This window comes from Podarcis filfolensis (genome assembly GCF_964270895.1).
Source record: "Podarcis filfolensis genome assembly, chromosome: 1".
NCBI classification, from domain to species: domain Eukaryota; kingdom Metazoa; phylum Chordata; class Lepidosauria; order Squamata; family Lacertidae; genus Podarcis; species Podarcis filfolensis.
Genome location: NC_139604.1, coordinates 97,554,634 through 97,567,275, shown reverse-complemented (window position 1 = coordinate 97,567,275; position 12,642 = coordinate 97,554,634).

Sequence of the window (12,642 nt, the reverse complement as noted above, 5' to 3'; positions counted from 1 at the left end):
CTATATATCATTTGCAACTACTATTGATACATTGATAACATTATACATTTTACTTCTTATTGTTGTTATTTTTCCAATAAAGTTATTTGTATTGCACATTATGAGGTTTAAACTGCATCCCAATTTCAGCTACCTTCACTTAAAACCCCTAGCAATGTCTTCTGCAACAAACTGTTTCTCTGCCATGCTCACTAACTGAAGTCTGTGACATGGCAACAGCTGGAGACCAATTTCCACCCATTAAGAAATACGAATCCCTTTTGAGATGCCAAGTTAGGCAAGACTTTGTTGATAGATGGGTCCATCCACTATAATCAAGACCGCCAAATTCATAGACCATATTATGATAATCTAACCTCAGTCAGGGAAAGAGAGAGAACCATTGGCATAAAACCACCAGGAACACTTCCTGCACAAATCCCACAGGAATGAATGGGATTTGGCAAGAACTCAAAATTCTTTTTCTGCAGCTTCTATTTTTTTCCAATAGGTCTTGCATGAGAAAACATCCGAGTGGATTGTAATTAAGAGATTTATAGTGCTTGGCTTTAAGTCCTTTTCCACCTTTCCCCTCCCTTTCCTTGTATTTTGCTTAACACATGTGACAAATTGATTAACAGTAGCATGTAGAAGAAATACAATAGCATGTAGAAAGAGAAATAGCCAAGTCATTAATGGCTAGGTTTCCTTATTAGGTTTGCTGGTTCTCTCATTTAAATTACGTATACAGAATAATGATTGTCTTTAGCTTTTCTGCTTAGCCCTCCTCAATCTACTGTATCCTGAAATAATAATGCATTTAAATTTGTATTTTAATGTTATGTGTTATACGACTTATATTATTTGTCATGAAAAATTGTTTTGGTCTGAGCATTGCTTAAAGGTACGTGTCGTCCCTGTTCCTGCCTCTCCCCCCCCCCCTCGGCTTCTCTTTCACCCTCTTCCTTTGTTTACCATTTCGTTTGTCTGACGCTCTTTTTATTCTGTGCGATATGTTTTCATCCTCGCAATAAATGCCTTCATGTGGAGCAGTTCGACTAAGAGAGAATGTTATTAGACTGTGCTCTCAGGCAGTGCACCTTCACACAATCAATACAAATATGGGGCTCTGCTCATTCCCTCTTTGCTTAAATTCCCTGCAAAAGTGCAAGGGAAGCAGCAGAGGGTATCATCAATCATGGGCCACGGTGACATACGCTGAAGCCCGACCAACGCCAAGATGTTTTAATAAGGCATCCATTAAAAACCTCAAATAAATTGCAATTTAAAAACAGAACATGATACAGACCAAGTTTTCCTCATCCATCTTCCCGCGTGTCATGTAATGTAATTGCATTGTTAATTTATCCAAGAACTTTCTCCATACACTGTTTCATCGGCATTGCTTAATTTCCCCAAAGACTGTTGTGTGTGTGCGCGCGTGTGTGCGTGTGTGCGCGCATGTGCACAAGTGTTTCTGCTTCTGCTTCAGGGGGTAGAGTAATGTTTCTGCTTAGCATGGCATTAGCCAGAGAGCTAATCAAAGATTTGAAATGTCTGACACTTTGTCAATGGACCATTCGGCTATGTGTTGTTGCCTTACCAACTGGAGTCTAGAGCATACTCCCCCTTCCCCTTTCCCTATGGCTATTGGTTTATGCCCCTCAAGAGTGGGATCACTCAGAGTGCCTGTGGATCCCATCAATACGTATTGACAAAAGGGTTTAGGGACCATTTAAGATCGCAAAGCAATGGCACTCAAAACAAGACAATACTGATTTCTGCTCCCAAGCTTAGGACTTGTGCATGAAGTTTTGACAGGGGTGAGGAAAGTGAGAAGCTTTAAATCAATAGCAGGGAATGAAAAAGTGTTGCTATAGAATAATGGCAAAGTGATTACACTTACTCTCCCCCTCCACGCTTTCTTTCTTTCTTTCTTTTTTTTAAGGGCTGGAAGGAGAGATACAGGCAGGGGTTCATATGGATTTCTTTGTCTTCCGCGCATAAATCTAAAAATAAGCAATGCAATTCTTCATGTAGTGTTGCATCAGCAGATTTTTCACTTTTATTTATTCTTCTGGGTTTTTTCTTAATCAATTCTTTATCTCTTTCTGCTATGGAAGAAACAGTTGAGAGGCATAAAACAGGATTTTCCATGTCCATTCAGTTAAAATCTGCACTGCTGCTCTAGCAGTAATGCCATCCAGGTATTGGTTTAAATCTAATAAATGTCCTCTCAAGAGCCACTTGGAGCCAAAGGATATGCAGACAAAGGAACTAGGATTTCACACACACCCAGATGAAACAGCTATTAATAAATCAGACAATAATAGTAGGTATCAAGGAGCAATAAACAAAGGCAATTAAATCCAACATCACCAATTTGATACCTTCCAGAACAGTCAGCCTCCTCCAGTACTGTTGCTCCGGAGGTCAAATTTTACTTCACTGCATTCACTTGTGTAGAAGGGGTCAATTCTGTGTCAGAACATGGCCAAGAAAGGCATTATTTTTTTCACAAAATTCCAATCTCTGTATAAAGCTGCCTTGTACGGAATCAGACCAGGGATCACCTAATATAGCACTCTCTGTTTTGTCAGAAATTCCCCACAATTCCAGGAAGAGGCATTTGCCAAGCCTTCTACCTGAGACCATTTAAGGTGGGAGATCAAAGATTGAAGAAGAAACTGTCTATGTGGAAAGCATGTGCTCTTCCAATGAGCTGTAGCCACTGTCTGAAGGATGGAAATGAGAACATAAGAAAAACCCTGCTGGATAAGATCACAGACTTGCCTAGTCCTCCAGCATTCTGTTCCCACAGTGGCCAACCAGATGCCTATGGGAAGCCCACAAGCAGGACATGATTGCAGAAGCATCCTTCTGCTTTCCGTATTTTTCGCTCTATAAGACGCACCTTTTCCCTCCTAAAAAGTAAGGAGGGAATGCAGGCTGCGCAGCTATCCCAGAATATTTTTTTCTTGTTTTCCTCCTCCAAAAACTAGGTGTGTCTAATGGTCTGGTGCGCCTTATAGAGTGAAAAATACGGTATATTCCTCAGCAGCTTCTGAAACTGAAGTTAATATAGAGTCACCATGACAAGTATTTTTATTGTGTTTTTGTATTATATTTAATGTGATGTTCAGATATAGAAGATGTAGAAAGTTAATAAATAAAAATAAAAAGTAGCATTAACCTCCATAGATTTGTCTAATTCTCTCTTACGGCCATCTGAGTTGGCAGCCATCACTTTATCCACCGGCAGCGAATGCTATACTTCATCTATGTGTTGTGTGAAGCAGTACTTCTTTTTGTCTGTCCAGAATCGCCCACTCATTAATAACAAAACAACAACAACATTTGTTTGTTTGTTTGATTATATGCTGCCCATCTGACTGGGCTGCCCAACCACTTTGGGTGACTCCCCCCCAAAATAGTAAAAACACAGTACAACACTAAAGACTTCCCCGAACAGGGCTGCCTTCAGATGTCTTTTAAAAACCACATAGCTGTTTATCTGTTTGAAATCTGCTGGGAGGGCGTTCCACAGGGAGGGCGCCACAACCGAAAAGGCCCTTTGCCTGGTTTCCTGTAACTTCATCTCTTGCAATGAGGGAACCGACAGAGGGCACTCAGAGCTGGATTTCAGTGTCTGGGTGGGGATGGAAATGCTCCTTCAGCCTGATGGGATGACTTTGGATTCTGCTATTTTGAGAGGAAGACAAAAATGTGTCTCACAAAGTATGGGCTTTAGCAGTGTGATCCAAATAGACTTACTCATCCGTAAACTCAATAAAGTTTAGGGGTTTTTATTCCTCTTAAGTGGGTTGCATAGGGAAAGCAAAAATGCCTGGGAGTAAGTTAGCAGCTAAGCAGTGGTACAGAACATCTCCTGGAGAAAGCTGATAAATGGGCCACCTCCTTTCTTCCCTACTCCTTTCCCCTCACACCACCACTGTGGCTGGTAAAGAATGCATCTGCACAACATCCAGTAGCTTTCTATCTATTTTGCCTGAATGCTGTAAACCATCTTTCATGGTCTGGGCCTATGAAGTGCTCTGTCAGGAAATAAGTGTTTCCAGTTCAATAACCACTGCAGCAGAGAAAGATCACAGGCCAGGCCAGGATGATAACCTAAAGCTGGACCAAACCTTTCCTATGGTGTCAAGACATTTTGGCAGCACTGAACCAAATGTCAGCCCCAGACCTTACGTGGCTTAACTTTTGAGGTCCTGTTACTGAAATAAAAGGCTAAGCATTGATTTACATTCTTCCTTTGTTCCACTTTCTTCACATCCTTTTCCTTCTCTTGTCTTCCCACACATACAATCTACATATAAATTGTAAGAAGAAGAAGCGTTTGGATTTGAAATCCAGCTTTATCACTACCCTAAGGAGTCTCAAAGCGGCTAACATTCTCCTTTCCCTTCCTCCCCCACAACAAACACTCTGTGAGGTGAGTGGGGCTGAGAGACTTCAGAGAAGTGTGACTAGCCCAAGGTCACCCAGCAGCTGCATGTGGAGGAGCGGAGATGCGAACATGGTTCACCAGATTACAAGACTACCACTTTTAACCACTACACCACACTGGCTCTCAAAATAGGGGCTCTCCTTTATGTCTGCCCTACATTAATAACAACTATCATCACCAAAATAATAACTGCTCCTGGTGGATTTTGCCATGTAGGAGGAATGGAGCATGGTAAACACAAAACACATGACCAAGCCACCCTGGCTAAGTGTCATTATTAAAACATGGTTAGTGTGTAAGAAAGAGAACTAGAAACAAAATTACAAGAACTACTGTTTATTCTGTAGAGGGAATAAAAGATGATATGTAGGCTGGAACTAGTATAAACTATAGGAGAGAAAAATGGATTTGTGGAAATAGAATTCCTGGGGTGAATAACTGAGCACTAACTAAGGAGAATCAGCTTAGTGGTATAGCATGAGGGGCCAGGGTCCTGCTCTGCTATTTTATGAATGCCCTTACAACTCTCGAGAGTTGAACCGAAATCTGGTAGGTAGAACTCCTCCTCTCTTTGCAGCACTGTGATGTCAAAAGCAGTATCATTCAGGAGCAATTAGGTCACTTTTATGTGTTAAGTGTGCTGAATCAATCTGATTGGGTAACTATTAGGCACATGGGATTAACACTGTATTTTCAATCTCTTGTTGAAAGCTGCCCAGAGTGCATGGGGAAACCCAGCCAGATGGGCGGGGTATAAGTAATAAATTATCATCATCATCATCATCATCATCATCATCATCATCACCACACTGAGCCCTGATTTCTACTAGTACAAGTGAGCTAGCAGGATTACAGAAAATGGCATAGCCCAACTCAGCAAGCGGAGAGAAAACGCCCACAATCGGTTGCCAACAAATTGCCACCCACTTTTTCCAGTTAATTAGATATCGGTGCAAAGTGCTCTCTAAAGCAGCCTTGCATATATTTACATGAGTTTTACATCTGTTTCCAGGATCAAAGGAAACTAGTCACAATACAAATAGCTATTAATCTGTGATTTAAGTTTGAAATTTTAGCGTATAGACTTTGAACGAAGAAGAACACATGATCATGTATGTATGTATGTATGTATGTATGGAAAACAGAGGGGTGGGGATTTTTTTCTAAGTCTGGGGAATTTAAATGATGAGGCACTTACAATGGATGGCAGGTTGCCCTGTTAACCCTGGCCATTCTTTAAAAATATTGATTTGTTTTATTTTTTTGATTGCCTCTTTCTGGGCTCTTTCTTAAACTGATTTACAATTCTTGCATCCCTTGCTGCTTTCAGCAGTGTGTTCCTTAATTTAACCCCCTGTTATGTAATTAAAGGTTGCTTGAATTACTTATTGGCTTAAGCTCTCTTCTTAACTCCAGCCTGTGACCTCGTGTTCTTGAGATACTAAAATTGTCCTAGACGTACCATGAATAACCTTGTTTTGACCACTAAATTACCAGTGCCTGAATTCAATTTGAGGCTTAAATCTATAGGCGAAAACCTTCTCTGTGTTTACATTTGAGCACAATGCATGACCTTTAAAAATCCCCTAATGTTGGTATTCTCCCAGTGAGGGAGAACCATATGTCACTGCTAAGCGTGTATAAATAAAGATGTACATTTGCATAGATATATAAATTGCTTCACATCTCTATTTCCCTCCCCACTTTCACTTTCTTAAATGGTTTATTCATCTATAAGGTATTTGCTAGTTATAAATACCCTTTCCCATTGTTCCTAAACCCTAACAGATCCAACAGGATTCTCCTGGGCATAAAGCTCCTTTAGTCCCTGCTATTTTGAAAACAATCCCCGGAATATGTACAAGTGAGCTGGTACGTCTCTCCACAACGATATTTTCAAGACAACCTCGAGAGAAAACTATTCAAATTTCAAGGCATAAATCTGAGCTCCTGACCAACCTTCCATTCGCAAGTTGCCTGCACCAACTCTCATGCTAATTCTCTACTGTACCTGCACTTTTATGAAAGCTATATTTTATCTGTTTGGCTATTTGCAGTTGCACGAGAACAGAAAAAGGAATATTAGCACCACTCACTTTTTATAGTGGGAGTCATAGTACTTGGCTGACCCCTTTTCCTGGCCCTATTGAATTTCCTATACAAAGGAAATGAAAATGTTTTATATTTAATACTGGGAGCACATAAACAAGAGATTTACTTATTGCATGGAGTGCTGTTGCTGTTTTCTGCTTTTCAGACAAGAGGTTCAGGAAAATGTCTGTGGTGGCTTAATGGGAGCTTAGGGGACCAAAACAAATTATGCAACAAGCAAAGAAGCCATTGGGAGGAAAATGTAGTACAACATCATTGCTCATTTTCTTTATAGTAAATGATTGGGTGGGTTATTGTGTTTCCTACTAAGGTTGCCAACATTTTTACAGTTCCTTGCTTCTGGCCCTTTGTGCCTGTCGATTCCAGACCCTCCAAGTGTCCGTATTTTCCAGGGACAGTCCCAAATTTACAGAAGCCATCCCAGTTTCTGATTTGATCCCGGAATGTCCCACTTTTCCTTAGGACATCCCTGTTTTCATTGGAGAAATGTTGGAGGGTATGGAGTTATCTCACCCCTGAGTCATCTGAAGGCAGTCTTGTATAGGGAAGTTTTTTAATGTTTAAAGTTTTAGTATGTTTTTATATATGTTGGAAGCTGCCTAGAATGGCTGGGGCAACCCAGTCAGATAGGTGGGGTACAATTATTATTATTATTATTATTATTATTATTATTATTATTATTATTATTATTTCATTGGAGAAATATTGGAGCGAAGCCTTTTCTGGCATGGTGATACAGTGATGAGATAGGGGAGGAGAGCTTCACCTGTTCAATTCATATACCCAAAATTCGGAGCACTCTGAACACAGAAGCCTGCAGAAGAGGACTTTCCCATGTTCTTCATCAGCCCCTGCAGCATACAGTGCTCCCCAAAAAAAACTTCTCTGGGGATTTAGGGGCCCTCATGTACACTGTGGGTTTTGTTGCCAGGGGCAACAGTTCCATATGAGAAGGCAACCAAAACCATTTCTGAGATACCTGCTGATTTTTTCAGCACCTGGTTCTCCTTCCCCTCCTTATTTTTAACAGAAAATTAAAGGGAACATTGCAAATGGGGGAAAAGGCCATGTTAAATACAATTATTGCTTTCATTGCAAAGCATCGTATTTCTAACTTTTCTGGTCCTCTTAGTTTCCAGATATCGAAAAAACCAAAAGCTCATGCATCCCCCATTCGGATATATATATATGACACACTATATATATGCATATGACCAGACATATAGATATAGATGATATAGATAGATATAGATATAGATATACCACTAAGTACACCCACAATAACAGCACACTGCTTCACATACTTCAGGAAACAAGTCAAAATTAACCTTAGATGAATTCCTGCAAGTGTCTCTGTTAGACTTCTACGTTCTGCTATATTTCTACCCTGCTCTTTTCCTGAGGACCTTAGAATGGTTTATGTATGACTTCTATAAGAAAGAGTTGCTGTAGCACAGTGCTTAACATCAGGAAATCTGCTATGTATTCAATAGGAGACCTATGCAGGCTACTTCCTGTCAACCTCGGTCCCCTCATCTGTTATATGGGAGATACTAATCCTTGGAAGTGCTACATTAAAGGTGCAATAGTGTTATTATAATTCTTGTAATTGCAGGTGGTCTTAAACCAGGCACTGCTGATGGCCAGATCCCCATGGTGTCAGCAGTTAAGTTCACACCAGCAGAGGCAGACTTAGGGTAGCGCAACCTGTTTTCCTGCACTGTGCATCAAACTCAGAGGATGCAACAGGATGTACTACAACAATGAGGAACAATGGAAGGTGAGAGGTAGGGGGTGCTGAATTAAGGTATTGCACAGGGTCCCACTGCAATTTGAAAGCCCAAAGTCCGCCACTTAACACTAATCCTGCCTTGCTTTCACAATCTGGAACTTTAGCCTGGTAGCAGAACTGTTTTATTTTGCTGAATATCATCCTGCATGTTCTGACCTTAGTGGAATTCGTCTTGGAGTCTCCCCTCTAAAAAAAATCCTTTCTGGGACTGAAAGAACTGCATAACTATTTCTATGGACCCAAAACCATAAGGGAAACATAAGGCCTGCTGGATTAGACCAAAGACTGAATTGAACCAAATCCTATTTCACCATGGTGCCCAACCATTTTTGAAATTAAAGTGACTTTCAAAAGTAGTTTCTGATGTGGCAAAGAACAAAATGGAGGAGGGGAGGGGGAAAATTCCACTGGGTGTCCCCAAGCTTTGGGTATGCCTAAAGTCCCATTGAATAATTTTAAAGGAAACCTGAGGTAGATTTAAAATAAAGATAAAAATGAAGTACCTCTTTTAAACCCACGCATTGCTTGCAGCTCAGCTGGGGAATATTTCACTATTCCGAAACCATGGTCACCTCTTCACATATTATGCTTTTACACATCATATAGAAAAACTCTGTGCTGGTGGGAAAATAAACACACGTGCCCCACACTTCCAATGTGATTTTTTAAAAAAAAAAATTGGTGAATGTTGCCCTCCTCTAGTAAGTCAGGGATAGGGAATCTGTGGCTTCCAACTCCCATCTGCTTCAAACAACATAGCCTGACTGGTGGATGTTGTGGATGTTCCCCATGCCTGTTATTTAATTTAATTTCTGTGTAGAAAATATGTCATCTGTGAAGAGGCCCTTGGTGCCTGTACAAACCCATATAACATCAGGGAAACAGTCTAAGTCTGGCAAAAAACAACAACAAACCTTTTGGTTTTCCATTTGGAATTGGGGATTCATTAAGTTATCTCAAAATGTAAAATGAGCATTGAACTTTGTGTGTGTGTGATCTTTCATACGTACACAAAATCTTTCTGTTTCAAAAAGGACATAACCTCAGTGTGTCAGATAGTGGTGTAGTACAGGAAACCTATCCCTTGAACACAAAATTTAGACTTTCCACTCACAGTAAATTAGTTTCTCTGATTATACTGCGTCTGCAGAGGAAACAGACATAAATATTTTGTCTGACATGAGAGACAGTTTGGAAAGAAGTTAAGGAAAATAAAGGTTGCTTGTCCTGGAGATTCTTGGATGTTACTCTAGACCTCCTGTGCAGTTAGAGAAAGAAGATATGGATATATTTAACAGATAAAATGAGGCTTGTAGAGAAGCCAGGTTTTAATCATGAGGGAGTATTTTCTAGAGTGATTGAGATAATACCCATGCCAAAACGAAGAAAGGGAACACGTTCCTAAAGAAAACAGAGACCATAACAGTGAAGTCAGAATTTAAAAATAAGTTCAATAATGGGCAGGCATCTTAAAAAAACAAAAAAACAGGGTAAGTTTGGAAAAGCATATGGATCTTAAAAATAAAACCTACTCATATCAGTCGGAAATTTCCTACTGCCCTCAATGGGTTTGGGATTAGGCCTCTTTTTTTGTCTGTATATGATGCATGCATGTAGCCCAGAGTACATCTGGCTGAATAATGAATTTAATGAATGCTGCCAAATGACTGAGACACTAGCAGCCTGCCTTGCCATAGGGACATTGACAATCCCCATCAATAATCTGTCTGATCTCTACTGGATGTCACAACAGAGAGGAGGTTGCTGCTTCTTAGAATCATAGAATCATAGAATCATAGAATCATAGAGTTGGAAGAGACCACAAGGGCCATCGAGTCCAACCCCCTGCCAAGCAGGAAACACCATCAGAGCACTCCTGACATATGGTTGTCAAGCCTCTGCTTAAAGACCTCCAAAGAAGGAGACTCCACCACACTCCTTGGCAGCAAATTCCACTGTCGAACAGCTCTTACTGTCAGGAAGTTCTTCCTAATGTTTAGGTGGAATCTTCTTTCTTGTAGTTTGGATCCATTGCTCCGTGTCCGCTTCTCTGGAGCAGCAGAAAACAACCTTTCTCCCTCCTCTATGTGACATCCTTTTATATATTTGAACATGGCTATCATATCACCCCTTAACCTCCTCTTCTCCAGGCTAAACATGCCCAGCTCCCTTAGCCGTTCCTCATAAGGCATCGTTTCCAGGCCTTTGACCATTTTGGTTGCCCTCCTCTGGACACGTTCCAGTTTGTCAATGTCCTTCTTGAACTGTGGTGCCCAGAACTGGACACAGTACTCCAGGTGAGGTCTGACCAGAGCAGAATACAGTGGCACTATTACTTCCCTTGATCTAGATGCTATACTCCTATTGATGCAGCCCAGAATTGCATTGGCTTTTTTAGCTGCCGCGTCACACTGTTGGCTCATGTCAAGTTTGTGGTCAACCAAGACTCCTAGATCCTTTTCACATGTACTGCTCTCAAGCCAGGTGTCACCCATCTTGTATTTGTGCCTCTCATTTTTTTTGCCCAAGTGCAATACTTTACATTTCTCCCTGTTAAAATTCATCTTGTTTGTTTTGGCCCAGTTCTCTAATCTGTCAAGGTCGTTTTGAAGTGTGATCCTGTCCTCTGGGGTGTTAGCCACCCCTCCCAGTTTGGTGTCATCTGCAAATTTGATCAGGATGCCCTTGAGTCCATCATCCAAGTCGTTGATAAAGATGTTGAATAAGACCGGGCCCAAGACAGAACCCTGTGGCACCCCACTAGTCACTCTTCTCCAGGATGAAGAGGAACCATTGATGAGCACCCTTTGGGTTCGGTCAGTCAGCCAGTTACAAATCCACTGAGTGGTAGCATAGTCAAGACCGCATTTTACCAGCTTCTTTACAAGAATATCATGGGGCACCTTGTCAAATGCCTTGCTGAAATCAAGGTAGGCTACATCCACTGCATTCCCTTCATCTACCAGGCTTGTAATTCTGTCAAAAAACGAGATCAGGTTAGTCTGACATGACTTATTTTTCAGAAATCCATGCTGACTATTGGTGATCACAGCATTCCTTTCTAGGTGCTCACAGACTGTTTGCTTAATGATCTGCTCCAGAATCTTCCCTGGTATTGATGTCAGACTGACTGGGCGGTAATTATTTGGGTCCTCTCTTTTCCCCTTTTTGAAAATAGGGACAACATTTGCCCTCCTCCAGTCTGCCGGGACTTCGCCTGTTCTCCAGGAATTCTCAAAGATGACTGCCAGTGGTTCTGAGATCACATCTGCCAGTTCTTTTAATACTCTTGGATGCAGTTCATCTGGCCCTGGAGACTTGAATACATCTAGACTAGCCAAGTATTCTTGTACTATCTCCTTAGTTATTCTGGGCTGTGTTTCCTCTGCTGAATCATTTGCTCCAAATTCTTCAGGTCGGGCATTGTTTTCTTTATCGGAGAAGACTGAGGCAAAGAAGGCATTGAGGAGTTCAGCCCTTTCTGTGTCCCCTGTTTGCATTTCACCATCTTCTCCTCTGAGTGACCCCACTGTTTCTTTGTTCTTCCTTTTGCTACGAACATACCCATAAAAGCCTTTTTTGTTGCTTTTAACCTCTCTAGCAAGCCTGAGTTCATTCTGTGCTTTAGCTTTTCTGACTTTGTGTCTACACGTGCTGGCTATTTGTTTGAATTCCTCTTTGGTGGTTTCCCCCCTTTTCCATTTTTTGTACACATCCTTTTTTAATCTTAACTCAGTTAAAAGTTCTTTAGATAGCCACCCTGGCTTCTTTAGGCACCTTCCATGTTTCCGTCTCATTGGTATTGCCTGAAGTTGTGCTTTTACTATCTCCCTCTTAACAAACTCCCAGCCATCATGAACTCCCTTTCCTTTTAGTATTACTGTCCATGGGATCTCACCAAGCACTTCCCTAAGTTTTATGAAGTCGGCTTTCTTAAAGTCGAGAAATTGAGTCCTAGTATGCTTGGCTGCTCCTTTCCGCTGTATAGTAAACTTCAGAAGAGCATGATCACTCGCGCCTAATGATCCTTCCACTTCTACCCCACTAACTAGGTCATCAACATTGGTTAGGACCAGATCTAAAATGGCTGTTCCTCTTGTTGCTTCTCCCACTTTCTGGACAATGAAGTTGTCTGCAAGGCCAGTGAGGAATCTGTTTGACCTTATGCTCTTGGCTGAGTTTGACATCCAACAAATATCCGGGTAATTGAAGTCCCCCATTACTACTATCTCCCTTCCTTTTGCATGCTTGGCCATCTGTTCCAGGAAGGCATCATCTATGTCCTCCGTTT